Genomic DNA, 17739 nt, shown 5'->3' with positions numbered 1-17739 from the left:
GGATGCTGGGAGCAAGGAACTATCCCAACTGTATTTTAAAAACATATGGACTTATTTTATTACCAACTGACAACGCGTAGACTTGAGGCAAGTTTCTTATTGTCTGACCTTTAGTTTCCTCATCTGTAGGAAGGGGTTTGGCCAGATGACTCCAAACAACTTTTGTGTATGTAAAACATGTAATGCACATTGGAGGCTTGTGATCCCTCCAGAAAATGCTTTCTTTACCCATTCCTAACCATAATGGGAGTTGTTTGGGGACTATTGTTTTACCGTTTTGGTCATTTATACCTATGGAAATTGACAGAGTGAGAAGCTCTATAGACACTAAAATGAATAATGAGCCTTAGGACCATACAGAAAAGCTTCTCACTAGGGAGTTGTGAGTAAGTCCATGGTCTGCATAGTAAGAAGTAAACATAGGCTCCCTCCCAGTAATAAGGTGGAGAAAATGACCAACCTGTGTCTAACAAAGCCATTGAGTGGGGCTGTCAAATCATGCAGATTAATTCGGCAAGCCCTACCTAACTTATAGTCTATTGGTGAAGACATAAACAGATTGTTGCAGGATTATGTGATATGTTTTATAAGGAACAGAATATGACAGGGCACAGACGTGGAATACTTCTTGGAGCACTCAGAGAAGTCACCCAGAAAATAGATATTTCACCTGAGTCTTGAAAGATGGACAAGTGGCCACTGTTCATTCAGATATAGGGAGTGGACTTATGTCCCAGCCCTACTTCATGGGCTCTGACAAGGAAGCAAGAAGAAAGGTCTTTCTGAGGGTCAGGAAAGTTCTTGGTTCCAATTTGCACAGGACATGAACCTCTGGTGTTGGGCTAAAACCAGTACCAGCTAGATTTCAAAGAACCCAGGGAGAAACTTTGGGTTTTGTGAATCTGGAGACACAATTTGTGTCTGGAAAAAAATATTGGGTCTAAGATGTGGTGAGTACAAGTCAAGAGTTCAAGAGTGGGAGAAACAGGTAACTTTGAGGGATGAGTTGAAAATTGTGGGAAGCACACAAATTTGCTCTTTGAAGCAAATAAAATGAAAATAAGATGAATCCTGCTGTGGCTCATGTAGGCTAGCCTCATCCAGGAGTCTTCTCTTGAGATCCTATGAAGGATGGTGATGAGGGTAGCCTCACTCTCTCCTACTGACATCCAAGTGTCCTTCTTGGCTCCATGACTTTTGAGGAGCCAGTGCATCTGGATCAGCACTGCGTGAATGTTATGTTCATCTCAGTCAAGCCCAGGCAGTGCAAAGCAGAGGCAAATGTAAAGAAGGCATTCCCAGGAGGAACAATGGTAAGACAACACCTCATTGGTCTTCTTGGAGGCAAATGAATTTGATTCATCCAGACCCAGACAGAACAAAAAAGTGTATATGGGAAGGGAAAACCTGATGGGATGTTTGGTGGCTTGGGCTGATAGCAAAGCCACAGAAATACCAGACAGTCGTGGTGTCAGAAGCCTGCCATATCTAATCTTGTGTGCCTGTCTCCTTCCAGGGCCTGAGGAGCACTCAGATGCCCGTGTGTGTGGGGGTGAGGAGAGAGAGGTGATAGCTATCTTCCAGGTCCTAAGGACCCAGAGTCCCAAATTAATCAGCAAACCGGAAGACTAACCATGACAGACAGGTCAAGGAGGAAAGAGGTAACAGTCTCCTTTAATCCTGTGATCGGAGGATGTGCATTACTGACAGTTACCTGGGGACCCAGAGATACCAGATTCCCTAACTTAATCAGACAGATAACGGAGCAGCCCTGGCTGAGGCCTCACCAGGAAATGTGCAACAATAGGAGAAGTCCCCTCAGGGCCCGTGCTGCTACAGAGATAATAAACTATATAAAAATCTGTCACCAGGCGATAAGTGATGAATTAGAATCAATTATATGTTTAAAATAATAGACATCACCGACTTCCCTACTGGAAGTGCCATGGTTTTGTCTGGCCTCAGAGGTGGTAACAGAAGGATGACTCTCCATGATGTCGTCTGTACTAGGTGGACGAAAAGTACCATATAGACAAGACTTTTTCAGTCCAGATTGACTGCTTTGTGGTTAAAAGAAAGAAAAATACACAGAAAGCTGTGAGCCAAGTTTCCATCTTTACCCCCTCCCCAATTTTGTATTTGCCTTTATGTCCTGTGTGCTAGGACTGAAACACTTGATGAGCAATTGGTGTAAGGAGGTCTCCAGAAAGGCATTTGCTCTGTGCCTTTAAATTTTTCCAGGTGTACAACATGCTTAATAACCTAATCTCTGATGAAGATTGACATTTGTTAAAAATATGCTAAAGTTTGTAGAGCATTCTATGCAGACTCTTAATCCAAAATGGATACACAGCAGTGAGAGTACATTTGGAGTGCTGGTTGAAGTCTTTTCCATTCTCCCCTACCGAATCCCTCCCTTACTGAGATGAACACAGCCAACATTTGAAAAAGAAAAAGAAAAGAAAGAAAAAATAATCAAGAGCTTTTAAGTTTCTTTAGCACTTTGGATTCCAATTCCAAATTTCCACATTTTCTTTTATTATATTCTTACTGTTATTGTTGTTTCTACTACTACTTCTGCTACTATTTAGGAAGAGCCTTGGTCCCTAGATCCAAGTTCTGTCTTTGTAAGTGATGGCAGCCACAGCTCATTGAGGTTTTCATACACTCCATTAGTAATATCCTCCCTCTCATTTTCCTGTCTGCCTAGCAAACTTCTATCCATTCTTCACATACGCAGCTCATCCTTAGTCCACTTGCAAAGCTCCTCTTTGACCATCATATCCCTCCATAACATTGAATACCCTCTGCTTTATACTACTGCAGTTGCAATTTACACACTGGGCTATGATGCACTTACCACAGTGCACTAGTAGACAGAAAGGTGACGAATACTCAGGGGCTTAGGTTTCAATGTCAGCTATTTACTAACTACAAACAGTTGTCTTTTTAAAATCTCAATTTTCTCAGCCAACAATGGGTATTATGATGATAACATTCAAATCCTAGGGTTTCTTGCATATTAAATGAAACAAGGCATGAAAAATGCTTGTATGTATTAAATGCTCAATAAATAGTGGTAGTTGATGTTATTATAATTCTTTCTTATAATGTCTGCATTAGTTTGATTACATGTCTGTATTATTTTCAATAATGTATCTTGAAGGCTGGAACTATGTTCCATTCAACTGGTAAAATTCTAGCGAGGAGTACAGAAGCTGAAGTCAGGCTTCCCTATGTCCCATTGGGCCCTCAGAGATTTCAAATGCTTATGGACACTTGAGTATCCCTGCCCTTGTCTTCTTACCAAATTTGGGACTACCCAGCACCCTCTGGTCTACTCTGCCACCACTCTGCCCCCTCGGCCCCACCTCTGTCTCCGCCCCTCTCCTGCTCACCCAAGCCCGCTCTCCCACACATCCTTCTCCTCTTGCCCCTCCCGCTGGACTCTGTCCCTCTCTGGGACACCCCCAACTCAGTTGGACCGCGGCCAGGCCACTCCCCAGCCCGCCCGGCTCCCTCTTTCCTCCCACCGCCTACGCACCCCTGCCCCTCCCCATCCCGGCCCGGCCCCACCCTCTCGGCCCGCCCCCTCCCGCCTCCTCTCCTGGGCGGTGCTCGGGCTGCCCCTTTATTCTTCGAGAGCACCACCCTCTTGTCTCCTTTGCTCCTCCTCCCTGTACTTACGCTGACCTGGTAGATTTAGTCTTTTGAGTGGTTCTGTATCAAAAGTTTAATTAGAAAATCGCGCCTGGGCTTTTTAATAGCCTGTGTTCTGGCCGTAAAGCCCTGGACGTGGTCCCGAGCGCGCGCGCCGGGCGCCGGCTAATGGCAGGAGCGCGCCAGCCACCGCAGCGCGCTGGGACTCCCGCCCTGAATCTTATTTACATTCGGACTAACAATAGCTCTGGAGCCGGGCTATAAATAATTTCTGGGGAAGAGTTGTCTAATTAAACGTGCAGCAGTAAGGAAAGTGCTTTAACCACAAGGCTGGTGTCCTAATGAACGTAATCACTGGATGGGGACAGCTTAGGAATCACATCTAGACATCTCCCAGTGGAGGCAGAGAGATGGAGGGAAAAATACTCGGGGAGAATTTCCAATCAATATTTAATTGTGCAGTGTGTTAAACTCGTTAGAAGACCTCTTTTTTCCTTCCATTTTCCCATACCCAGAGGTAAAAAAAAAAAAAAAAAAAAAAGATTTCAAAATGCAGCTTTGTGGGGTGGTCTCAGTCTCAGACTGCAGTGGGAAAATTGTGTGTTGTCAATACTGAATAAAAATTAACTGAACATGTAAGATGTATGAATTAACAAGTAGTGGCATATAATCTTGATAGATGCTGAATTCAAAGATAAAGATGAGTATAAGGTCTGATTCCAGAGTCTTTTTGCCTGACCTACTGTATTTCTAAACTCTAGTCTCCTAGAAGTCAGGGGCTCTGAGCGGTGTGTTCTGCCCTCTTAAGCACGGAGTTGGGACAGGGGCCTGCTCCCAGCAGTGAATGATGACTACCGAAGGGCAGCTTTTCCCACAGGGATCTTTATGGAGGGCACCATGCCCCTGTCAATATCTAAGCGGCTGCCAGCCAGCCAAGAAGTAAGCCCAAGGCAGCCATGCTTATTTCTGCTCCATTAGAAACAGACAATATAACATCAGCCAGATGGAAAAGGACAAAATCAGAATGCAGTGTCATTATCTCTCCACGTTCCTAATACCAAACTCCTGAGGACAGAAAGTGTATGAGGCAAGGAAGGACAGCACACCATCAAATTGATTATGTGTAGGCGACATGGGAAATACACGTGTACACAGATTCACATAGATACCTAGTAAACACAAATATATATATCAATACATCAAATGAATAGAGACGCACAAATACATATGATAACACGCAAGCTGGTGAAACTGAATCAACCCAGTGTAGGAACAATGTAAGGACGATGACAGGAAGCTCAAGCTGGTGAGGATGTGGTTCTACAGAGGACCTCCTGCTGAACTGTGGTAACAGACTAGTAGCTAGTACTCATATCCCTGACATCCTTCCCACATGCCATACACCATACCCATAGATGAAAAAAACAGTGTGCCACCTGTGATTAATCTAGTTCACCACTGGATGTCAACGTTGCTCTAGCCAATTAGAGAACAAATAGAAATCGCAATATCCTTTGTCTTGTAAAAGGAGAGTTTGAGCTCCAGTGATGTGTTGAAGTTATGAATGTACTGAAGAAGAGGAGGGTTGGATACCCATCCTCTGATAAAGTCCAAAAAGGAAAATTATCAATTTTTAAATCCATCCTGTTCCCTTTCATCTCAACCACTACACTTTTCCCAACACTCCCAATTCCCTTTCCCCAGCTTATCACTCCCCACAATTAGCACTTCCTAATATACCATATAATATTCTCATTTATTTTGCTTACTGCTTGTCTCCCCCAGTTAGAACATAAATCCCATGAGGACACGGAACTTTTTTTTTTACCTTGTTCTGTACTCTATTCCTGATGCTTAACACAGTGCTTGGCATCAAGTAGGTGTTTGATAAACATTCATTTTGAATGAATAATACATAAAGCAATTAATGGAATTTGATCAATAAATACAAAAGCAACAGAGATCTTATTCCGATACTTCTGGAAATTCTCTTTCTTTCTCTGGAAGAAGCTTAGATGGCTAGTGAAAGGGTGCAGAAGCTGAGACCTAAACTCAGGAAATATCAGACTTGGGAGAGATTTCAAGCCTTCATCTAAGTGTAATCACAAATTCTGCTTCTACCTTGTTTTGTCTACTTGGGAAGATAGCACATCCTCCCTCAGCCTTAGCTTCCTTGTTAATACAGTGGGATAATCATGATAATATTGGCCTCACCTACCCTTTAAGGTCTTATGAGGTCAAATGTCACCGCATTAGTACAAAATGTCTTCTCTTGGCTAATATATTCCAGATCCTCCCCAAATTCCCACATGCATGCAGTAAACATTGAAGCCTGTACACACAGTACTGACAATATAAATATTATAATCCTTTTCCAAAGATGAATATGGAATTTATAAACCTTCTTGAAATAAATCACTTGACTCAAAGATCTTAATTCAAAAACTAAACTACAATGAAAACAGGCATCACAAATCAGTCTTGGATTGGACAATAAACGTTTTGTCTACCCCAAGATATCAAGGGATTGTAAACAGAGCATTTCCTTCAGAGGCAGGAGCCTCAAGTTTGCTGCCGTTTCTGTATCTCCTATTTTAGGCATATATGCAAGACTTGGGCTGCCATGGAAGCCGAGCTAGCATTTTTCTAAATCCATATGTTTAATTTTTAATAAATAAATTAAATTAAGCAAAACTAGGTCTACAGTGTAGAGCCCTTTCAAATTATTTACTATGCTGTCACTTTGGGCTCATTGATGCTTGTTAATATTTCAAATTCAATGATAAGCACCATTTATAAGCTAAATAAGATATTATTAGCACAATAATGGTAGAAACATGAGGACACTGCTAAGCTAAGGTGAAAAATGCATTATTGAATGAAATTTAATTAGCAGATTTTGTTCTATTAATGGCTTATATATTGCATTTATGAAAATGAATACAAATATGATCCAGGCAATCTTTCCACTGAGAAAATGTCACTGGTAATCTAACTTCACTCCTACTCTTTAAAGCAGATGCAGGATGAAAATTGATGTCCTGGTCTCTTGCCAGTCAAAAGATTTTTTAGTTTGTGGTTCTAATAATAGCCAAGCAGTGGAGACAGATGTCTTATGTGGAGCTATGGCAGGTGTGAAGAAGGCTTTGTGGTGAGAATTAATTGTGGACTCTTTTCTTATGGCAATCCTTGGGGCAGTGGGTGTCAGAATGGAGCTATAGTTGTGCATTGCTTAGCTGGTTAAGTCTGACTTATCTTCATTATGTGTTCCTATTCCCCTGTTGGGCAACATGGCTTTGGTAGAAAGGAAAGGACTTGGAATCATATACCATGGATTCAATACTTACACCATTTATAAACTTTGTGCGACTTACCTTTTTTAAAGCAAAGAAAACACATTAGCTGTCTCACTCTTCCTGACAATAATTCCATGAGGTTAGATAATATTAAAATCTCTGTTATACAGATAAGGAAGTGGAGCTTTAGATTCTTGAGTGCCTTGCTCTAGGTCACACAGCTAATAACCTAAGTTCTCTGAAGTTTCCATTTTCTTCTTGCAAGGGAGATAATGATATTGCCTACCTCCTAGGGATATTGTAAATATTAAATGAGATAAAGGTTGCAACGCAGTGACACGTGTATTCAACAAACGTTAGTCTGAACTCCTTGTTTCCATTTGGCTCCTTCCTTTCTGTAAGGCATCTTGGAAAGGACATGGAAGGCCAGTGACCAGAATTCTCACTTCTAGGTGGTCAATGTGAAGTCTCTCCAGATGTCAGCTCTTCCTTATGACAATAAGAAAGCAAAACCCCTACCCTTCTTGCTGAGGTCATTGCAAGAATCAATTGGACAGAATACCAGAGTGCTGTTGTTAGTGCAAGTGACTATTCTCTGGATTCTGTGCCCAGATGCACTGACAGGCATGCTGGGAGAGGAGATGCCCCAGACCAATGCTATAAGAGTATTTCTTTGCAGTAACTTTGGACTTAAAGGTGAATGCAGGTGCTCTGCTACCCCTTTAACCATCCACTCCAGCAGCTATGCCTGAAAATCTGTCCCTCTGAACAACATATTTCTGGAATCACCCAATCTATGACTCTGTAGCTGATATGGAGATTCATCTGACCTCAGTTTTCCTCTTCATAAGCTCTTGTGCTTCCACACAAGGATGCTATGCCCTTTTGCCTGTATTTCAAGATTAGCTAACCTCAGACATTCTAATCCATTAGTAACTTTTGATGCTATTATTTTGCCTGTCTTTCTTTTCTTGCCACATCTTTGGTAAATCAGGAAAATCACCCAATGGTGATAAAATAAATGCTTTTGTAGGGAATTATCTAAATTAATGATAGAGCAGAAGGACATTTAAAAAAAAAAAAACAAACAACCATTACAAAGGAAAAGACGTTTGATGGTCAAAGTTTTTCCTTTTCTAAATGAACCTCAGGTGGACAGACTTACATTATTTATAACCATCGGTCCAAGATACACTTTCTTCATTATTCTATGCATGGAGTTATTTTATTTTTATTTTTTAAAAAATAGCATAATAAGTAAACACAGGTCCATAACCTCTCCAAAAAATGCAAAGGGTAAGACCTTGTCATCAATATACAGCTCAACCAAATGTCCCTCCACCAATCCCTCCTCTTGCCTCCTTTCTACTTCAAGACAATCATCATCCAGGATTCCACATTCATCTCACGCTTTCCCTGTTATACAATTTCATCCCATATATATGAGTCTTTAAAGTTAATTTTTTTTAATTTTTTATCTTCATAAAAAGGGCATGCATTCTGAGATACATAATTTTGGGGATTTTCACTTCTGGGATTTCTCAGATTCTCATATTTTTGTATTTTGCTGGAGTTCGTTTGCTTTGACTGATGTATATTATTCTGATTTGTGAGTATACTTCAATTGGTTTGTCCACTTTTATGTTAATGGGTATTTAGATAGAATTCACATTTTTTCCCTATTATAAACAAGTTGCTATAAACATATTTACTAAGGAGTGAAATTGCTAGGTAACAGTTTGGGAACAATTAAATACGGAAGGCATTGCCAAACTACTTTGGTAAGTAGCACTGGTTTATACTCTCACCAACAGTGTATAATGATATAGAGGAATCACATATTCTCCAACACTTAGTGATAGCAGACAATTTAATTTTTACAGAATGATTCTGCATAAAATGCTATGTAATTACAGCCTTAATTTAGAGTCTGTAGGGCATCTCTTCATGTGTGTTTCCTCCCCTCTTCTGTGTCTAGTCATTTTATTTGCCATTTTTTTTATTGGTTTGCTGTGCTCTTCTCATTGACTTATTGTTAGGAGTTATTTAATATTCTTGACATTGATTTTTGTCAGTTTTATGAATAGCTCCATTTTCAATCCAAGTGAGATAATTAGCCCAAAGAATAAAAGAAGCATGGATTTGTTTTATTCTTTGATCAAATAAACCCACTATTCTTGACCTCACCCCATCACCTTTAATCTTCTATCCTGTGACACTAGCGCAGGGAATGGAATTGATGTCAGAACTAGAAAGAAGACTATATTCATTAGTACATTCCAAGAGGAAGTGATAGACTCGGTAAAACCAAAGAAAAACTTTGTTTTATTTATTTTAAAAGAAAAGTGGAGCAGTCTTCCCAATTCTGTCCGGGTTTAATTAATAGGCCTACTTGATGCCTATACCATCTTCTCAGAAAGCAGACTATCTTTCTCCAAAATGATCAAAGAATTACAAATGAGTAATTCTTGCTTCTGTACTTCCCTTGGCAGAGATGAGACAGACATTGGAAAAGGCATATAGGGATTCATTATTCATGCAGATGAGTCTCACAATTCAATAGAGCTAATTAGGAAAATGATGGAGTAAATTAGCACTTTATGCAAGTGTATTAATATTAATAAAACTGCCATTTTACCCTGAGGTTAAAACAGATAAAGAGGATAACACGTACCTGACCAGTGGGTGGACTGTCAACATGGTTGCTTGCTGGAACACTGACCACTCTCGTCTGTCCTGGATAAACTTGTTCCTTTTGTGTTATAAAAATTTTCCTAATAAAAAGAGAAATCAAAATATTTCAAAGGCAGGGGTGAGCTTTCTTTGCTTTAGTATTTGGGCTGTTTGAAAGAAAATTCTCCATTTTCCTGTCTTGTTGACAATCATAACTAGCAACATGTTCTGCATATGGCAGTTTCAAAACCATTGTCTTATTTAAGTTTGCAACAAATGTATAAGGTAAATTATTAGTATTTTCCAATTTTTAGCTTAATAATCTGTCCATATGTCTTCAGATCATTCATTTTTCTCCCTACCCATTCCATGATTATTGCCTTAGCTCTAGATGCCATCCTTCTCTCTGTTGCCCCCTAGATTTCATTCTCCAAACTGTAGCTAAGATATCAATTGAAATCACAACTGATTGTGTTTCCCCCACTCCATCTATAAACGTTTGAGTAGTTCAACCTTGCTTTCAGAATTGACCCAAACTCTCTAGCACTTGAACTTTTGCCCAGTTGGGGAAAGTTCAGGTCATCCCCACTGTCACCATTCATTTTGTCATATGCCAACCACAAGGAACTACTTGCTGTTCCATAAGTATACAGGAATCTCTGGGTCTTTGTTTATGTTTTCACTGCTACCTGGAAAGTTGTCTTCTCTCAGGCTCTGTCACAGGCTCCTCAAGATGTCAGTAGGGAAGTCTCTTTTCCCAAATGCCCTCCTTTGCAGCTTTCTTCCACAAAAAACTGTTCTCAAAGAACTTTCTACTTTTCTCCTCGTAACCCACTCATGTGCTAAAGATAGAACTTCTCATTTATCAAATCTTGTATTTACTAATCCTTCTATATAGGACAGTAAATTCCTAGAGATAGGGGTCATTTCTTGTTCACCATGATTGTGAGGAGGTGAACTGAAGGAGGATTTAGAAACCTATCTTGAAATCCTGTGCTCTTTCTAATATTCACATGGTGTCCTTGGCTCATTCAGGTTCATTACTTTTAGGGTGCTGGTTTGTATAACCTGTAAGATTACTCATTAGATGGAGCTTAAGAGGTTGAAATTTTACAAGACTCATTATTGGAATTCTGTCTACATCTTCAGTAGATTTACTTAATTTGCCTCCAGAGTATCATGGAATCTATAGAGAACTTCTGATTTTAGTTTATGGGACTTTTCTTTTTCTCTGATCATAATTAACTCTCTATTACCCATTCTTGTTTTGGTATTCCAAACCCTAAACCAAGATTCAATTTCCATTTAATTGGAAGAAATATTTCTTTTTTTTTTTTTCAACGTTTATTTATTTTTGGGACAGAGAGAGACAGAGCATGAACGGGGGAGGGGCAGAGAGAGAGGGAGACACAGAATCTGAAACAGGCTCCAGGCTCTGAGCCATCAGCCCAGAGCCCGACGCGGGGCTCGAACTCATGGACCGCGAGATCGTGACCTGGCTGAAGTCGGACGCTTAACCGGCTGCGCCACCCAGGCGCCCCATGGAAGAAATATTTCTAAAGCTACAAAGATCCAGAATCTTTAAAATTAATTAGAATTCCCTATATGGTTTCCTAATATAAATTATTTATTTGTTTGAACAATTCTTGATTTCATTCAAAAACTTTTATCACGTAGCCCACCTATTACTATCATCCAGGCCAGATATTACTTCCACTTAGGGATTAGTTTTGGTAATAGTCATGGCACATTCCTAAATACGTGATTTTGGATGTCCAGTTTTGAATTGCTGGATGGTTCCTCCATCTGCTGGAGATGTGTTTCCTATCTCCCGTTCTGACTCTTACTGAGTATGTGATATTCAGTGACATACTTAACCTTAATTATCCTGTTTCTATAAGTGTAAAATGATTATTATGCTTTCATTCATATAGAGAGTGTTTATTTGGTAACTCTTGAGGTAGTAGGTATTTGGTTTTTTTTAAACGCCAAGGAAGATACTTCCTATGATCTGAAGGAATCAAACCACAGTGATAGAGGAATAAATTAGTGATTAGTCCACAAAGAGATAAATGCTGGGTTAGAATTTGCAAGGAATGCTGTGGGGAAAAAAGGTCAAGCACCAAACCCAGAAGGCATCTACCCAGCCTTGTTGTTGGGTGACATTTCTCTGTTTTTCTTTGCCCCCTTGTTTGGGGGAAAGGTCACTTGACAATGGCTTAACAGAGATTTTGACAGGAAAAAATGCCTGGATGACTCTTTTTCTTAGAAAAGCAACTTTTGAAGCTTGAGAGGGAATGGGTACCGTTCTGCCTGTGGTGATTGAAGACAGAGCATACCACTAGCAGCTGTTCAGAGACAAGAAAGGCAGCTTCATTCAAAAGCCATCATAATTTGGCAAGGAGTGCTCCAATCAGTAGCCTTCCTAATGCATGTAATTGTTATGCAAATAAGCCACAGTGCATTACCCAGGCTGGGAACAGGAATATCAATTCTGTGATTTACAAGGGGCCCAGAGTCTAAGAGAACCCTGGCATGCATCCCATCCTAACGGGGCCTGCTGAGCTGTCTTGATGCTAGGCTTATGGTGAACTAGTTTATTAAAGTTGATCATTGGATTGAAGCTGATTCTTTAAAAACTGAACATATTTGAGTTTAATAAGGTGATCAAGGCCTGGATTTTTAGTTTTTGCCTGCAAATATCAGAAACAATATTAAAATGCACCATGGTTTCAGTGATTGTTGGATACCCAAACCCCTTATATTTTGGAGGAGGAACTGAGTCCAGAGTGGTGAAGTGACTTGTCCAAAGAAACTGGCTTTCTTGCCTCCAAGTTCAGGGTAAATTTACACCTCACGCTACTGCCCCTTGAACGTGCATAGCTACAAGACATGTCATTTCTTAAGCTCAAGACCTTTTCTTTCCTCCAATTTTTTTTACCTTCTCCATTTCCTGTCCAACAAATTCCTATTATAAAATAATTATGAAGATTATTGGATAGATAAGAAATCTTATTTAATTCTCAAGAAGATGCAACCTAATATTATAGATGAGACAAACACCCAATAACTGCAATATAAGTAGCATAGAGAAAGATAGAGAGGAGGTAGAGCATGAAAAAGTTTCATAGGGCAGATGATATTAGGAATGGTCCTTTAAATCTTAACTGAGACAAGGAAGGAGAGGAAGAGACAGGGGATGGTGGGAATAGGAGGAACAAAGGCAGAGGAAGCTGGGGCTTGCAGAAGGAACAACAGTAGCAGCATTTGTCTGGAGTATGGGGGAAGTGTGGCAGAGTAGAGGTGGATACATTTAAAAGCATATATTAGAGCAGTAAAGCCAAGACTAAGTCTCAGAAGATCCTTAGACATTGGAAATAGCCCTGGACTTATAGTCAAATGGCTTGTGTTTCAATCTCATTTCCACCAATACCCAGATATGTGACCTTGGACAAATAACTCAAATATCTAAACTTGGACTTTTTCCCTCTCACAAAGGTGTGGTGAAGGTTAAAAATATGAAATGCCTAACACAGTACCTAGCATCTGATATGTGCTAAATGAAAAATGTTTCCCTTTTTTCCTTCATTACTTTGGTTTGGTTAGGAAACTGAGAATTATCATTGAACCTTGACTTTGCTGTCATGGTTTTTTGTCCATTCTTATTTGGTGGTGTCACTTACTTTTACCTTTAACCCTCTTTTTAGAATTAGCCAAGTGTGAGTTCACTTAATAAACCAAGACTCTAATAATTGCTGTGTTTTCATTTCCTTTTTAAAACTCTCTTCTCTAACTGTTCTTACCTGTAATGTCAGATTAATTTTCCTTAAATACTTCTCCAGCCAATAGTCAATTGTTAACTGTTTAGAAATTCGGAAGGGTTCCTATTTGGGCCCTATTGTATCAAATCCACGTTCCTCCCTTAGTCAACCAGGGCCCTTGGCCACCAGCCTGCCATACTCCTCCCAGGTCCCTGAAAAGCCCCCTCTATGTTTATGTTAGGCCATTTCAAGGTTTGTCCTCAGATATAGTGAACACATACGAATCTATTATGTCTACAACTTTCCCTTTCATCAAGTAACACAGACTTGGCCTTTCAGTGCTCATCTTTGTATATGAGGCCCATCTCCACCATCTTTGACATTCCATGACTATAATGTGGACTGTCTGCATCACAGCATTACACTGTTAGGTATAGCAAACCATGTCTCATCTTTATCTGTCTTATGGCTGCTGTGGCACTGAATATACCTTATCTTTATTTTTTTAAGTTTATTTATTTATTTTGTGAGAGAGAGACAGGGGGAGGAGAAGAAAAAGAAGGGGAGGAGAATCCCAAGCAGGTTCTGTGCTATCAGTGTGGAGCCCAACGTGGGACTGTATCTCATTAATTATGATATCATGACCTGATCCCATGTCAAGAGTCACTCAACTGAGTGAGCCACCCAATTGTCCCCCCTCCTCTTTTTAATTTATTGAACATACTTTATTTATTATTTTAATGTTTTGGTTTTTTTTTATTTTTGAGACAAAGAGAGAAAGAGAGAAGAGAATGCTAGTGGGGGAGGGGCAGAGAGGGAGACACAGAACTGGAAGTGAGCTCCAGTCTCTGCACTGTCCACACAGAGCCTGACCCAGGGCTCAAACTCAAGAACTGTGAGATCATGTCCCGAGATGAAGTCAGAGGCTTACCGACTGAGCCACCCAGATGCCCCAAACATACTTCAAAGACCTTTCAAATTCTCTGTGTATCCTTCTTTGTTTCTCACACCGTACAAAGCATAAAATAATGCTTACTATATGCTTATGAGATATATAAAGCCACCATTGACCTCAAACTGAGAGAAGATATTTCTTTCTTGCCCACAGGGACATAGCAAATTGAAGGGAAACCCTTGGGCCTGTTTTCCCAGTTCCAGACAGAGTTTGAAGATGTGTCATTTTCCAAATTATCTCTTGCCTATGAACTGAGCAGAGATGGCCCAGACACCACTGAGAGAGAATAAAGATGGAAATGTACATGCTTGTTTGTAGAGTCAATTTTCTGACTATATTATGCACTTAAAAATTAAATTTGCTAAAGGCATTTCAAGTGCCTTTCATGCTAACACTTCATTATAAGGTACTTATCAGTAATAAATCCACAGGGCCTATGTTTTTTTTTAAGAAAATAAGAAATACTAAGAACAAATAAAAACATCTTTCTTTTTTACCACTCCTAGAACTATTTTTGTTCTAGGGGAAACAAGTAATTTCTAGTTGAATATATTAAAAATGTCAGCCTGCTATTAATATAGTATTTTTAATAATAACACAAAATGCCAAACTTTTCTTTAATTCCTCTTGCAGGAATTTAATATAAACTGGTAATTAAGAAAGTAAGGGGTGTTTCTTGCTGACATCATATGTCAGTTTTTGATTATCCACGTAAGATCTCTCTCTGGCTTTCTTTTCCTACTTCCAGATCATAGCTAGAGGTTAGTGACACTTTAAGAAATACACTATCTGCTTATATACCTGTCTTCTGTTCAGCATCCATCTTGCCTTCTGTCTTCCCTTCAGAGAGTTTGTGAAAGAGAAGGGCTACATTTGCTATCCATGTCTTTATTTCTCATTTCTCTCTCAAGTCTCTCTCATATTGTAGCTTCTGTTCAGCTAAAAGTGATTTGAAGGCCACCAATATCCTATCAAGGTCCAGACTCAAGGTGCAGTGTTTAGCTTTTATCTTAGCCTTTTAATGACACTTGACAAAATGGCTAAATCTTGTGTTTTAAAACCCTCTACTCTTTCATTGTGGCATGTTTTCTTCCTAACTTTATAATTCTCCTTTCTGCTTCTTCATTAGCATCCTTTCCTTCCCACTTCTCTTAAGTGGTTGTTTCTCCCCCTCTAAATTTTCCGGATGAAACACATCCACTCTTCTGACCTCAAATGTTACAATCTGAGGTCTATCAAAGCTGCATGGCCACCGCCATGCTTGTGATATTAAGCAAGCTTTTCTTCCAGTGGAAGAAACAATAAATGCACTAATTAGTAAACACATAAAGGAAAATACAGTACTTGGTGGCAATATACACCGGAGCAATAAAGCTGGGGAAAAGTGGGAGAATGTGAGGCAGGGGCCTCACAGCCAGAGAAGATGACACCGAGAAGGTGATATTGGAGTAGAAGCCTTGAGGAAGAGCTGGCCATGTGGATGTTTGGAAGAAGAGCTTCTCCTGAAGGTGGGGCTGCAACCTTATATGCCTCAAGGCAGGAGTGTTTAATAACATGGAATAAGGAAATATGGCTAAACTGGTATGGTGAAAGAGGAGGGGAAGTCAGAGGGGATGAGGAGCCAGATTATCCAAGGCTCTGAACTGCAGTGAACTGCAGTGAGATGGGGTCAATGGAGGCTTTGGGTCAGAGGAATGTCAGAATCTGAGTTTTAAACAGACTATTTCTACTGCTGTTCTGGAAATCCATTGTATGGCAGACAGTGTAGAAGCAAGAGACCACCAAGAAGCTATCATAGTGATCTGAAAGAGGAAGAGGATTTAGAGCAGGATGAGACCAGCCAAGGTGGTCAGAGAAGGGATGGGATTCTGAATATATGTTGAAGGTAGATCTGGAAGTATTTGCTTATGGACTGGGTATGACAGGCAGACTGGAGACAAGGATGATTACAAAGTTTATATCCTGAACACTGAAAATATCAAGTAACATTTGCTGAGATGTGAAACTTGCAGATGTAAGTTTGGTTTTACAGATGGTTTTAAGATGGCTGCTTAAGATGGCTGCTTACAACCCAAATGGAGAGGATAAATCAGAAGAGTATTCAATTCTGGAATTCAGAGAAAGATTTATATGCATATATCATGTGAGTTGTGAGCATAGGTAGCAGTGATCTCTAAGCCATAGGACTGGATGATCTCCAGGTAAAGCCTGTAGATAGGGAAGACATTCACAGTGTGGTGCCTTCTCCCTCATCCTGAACATTGCCTTAGTTGAAAAGCTTTGCCAATTTAATCCCAGAAATATCTTTTATTAATATCTTCTTCAGAATCACAATCAGCGCACCTCCAGGGGCATCCCTCACACTATAACCTATTTAAAGGGAACCTCTGGAAGACATTTACATACAATATGAAGACTACGGATTTTGCTCCAGTGCTGTCTCTGCTTTACAGACAGTTTAGTTTAAACTCTTGTAATTTTAAGTCCTCTCAATGACAAAGGCTTCCTGATTTGTCCCCCTGCTATCAATTTCTTATTTCCATTGTGACAACAGAGTAACTATTTAAACCAAAATCTGATCACACCATCGATTTCTTAAAATCCTTTGTGTCTTCTTGCTTATTTGAGTTTAAAAGGTTCTTTTAAAGCCTTCTGGAGCTTGGTGCAAACTATTTCCCTACCTGTATCTCCTACCTGACCACTCACTGTTAATCAACTCCTGGCATTTCTTTCTACCACCTGTGCTCAGAATGTGATGTCCCTATCTGTCAGACAGGAGTGCTAGGTGTCCCTCCTGCATCCAGCATGTATTTATGCCTCTACCATTCTTTCCTCTGAGTGTCTCCAAGTCCACAAAACAGTTTTGGTCCAGCTCAGCTCCCACATCTTCTACCAGGACTCCCATGTGTACTCTGGCCCATTTCAGTTCTTAATCAATCATGTATCATCTCATGATGTCCTCCAGTTTTTTTGTGTGCATATCTTACCTCCCCAATGAGATTATAAGCTCCTTTAAGGCAAGAAACTGCACCATATTTCTTTCTATTCATCATAGCACCAAGCTGCAGAGAGGCATTTTAATAAACACAGTTTTGAATTGAATTAAATATATTGAACCTGCTTCTGATTTTAACAAGTTCATAGATCAGGGATGTCACCAAAGACTCCTATATATGCTCTATATGATTCTGTCTACCAGCTGTTGTTGTGCACAGTAGCTTCCACTGCTCCTAAATATTTCTTCCTTATATTTACAGTTCACAGGTTCGATGACACAGATTCTGCCAAAGTGTATTTATAAGAATATGAAACTCTGGCCACATGAGCCTGAATTTGTGCCTTCATGTATAGAGAGTGTGATACATGATTTCTTCTGATTTGAGAAATGCAGTAT

At 39.9% G+C, this 17739-nt stretch overlaps 1 protein-coding gene across 1 annotated transcript in view; it reads left to right on the top strand.

Annotated features, from left to right (window-relative positions):
- Positions 1-17739, top strand: part of OPCML (opioid binding protein/cell adhesion molecule like) — a 1071706-nt gene that overhangs the window by 515379 nt on the left and 538588 nt on the right. The window lies entirely within an intron of this gene.

This window comes from Prionailurus bengalensis, chromosome D1 (genome assembly GCF_016509475.1).
Source record: "Prionailurus bengalensis isolate Pbe53 chromosome D1, Fcat_Pben_1.1_paternal_pri, whole genome shotgun sequence".
NCBI classification, from domain to species: domain Eukaryota; kingdom Metazoa; phylum Chordata; class Mammalia; order Carnivora; family Felidae; genus Prionailurus; species Prionailurus bengalensis.
Note: the sequence above shows the minus strand (reverse complement) of the source record. Positions and strands in the feature narration are given on the sequence as shown.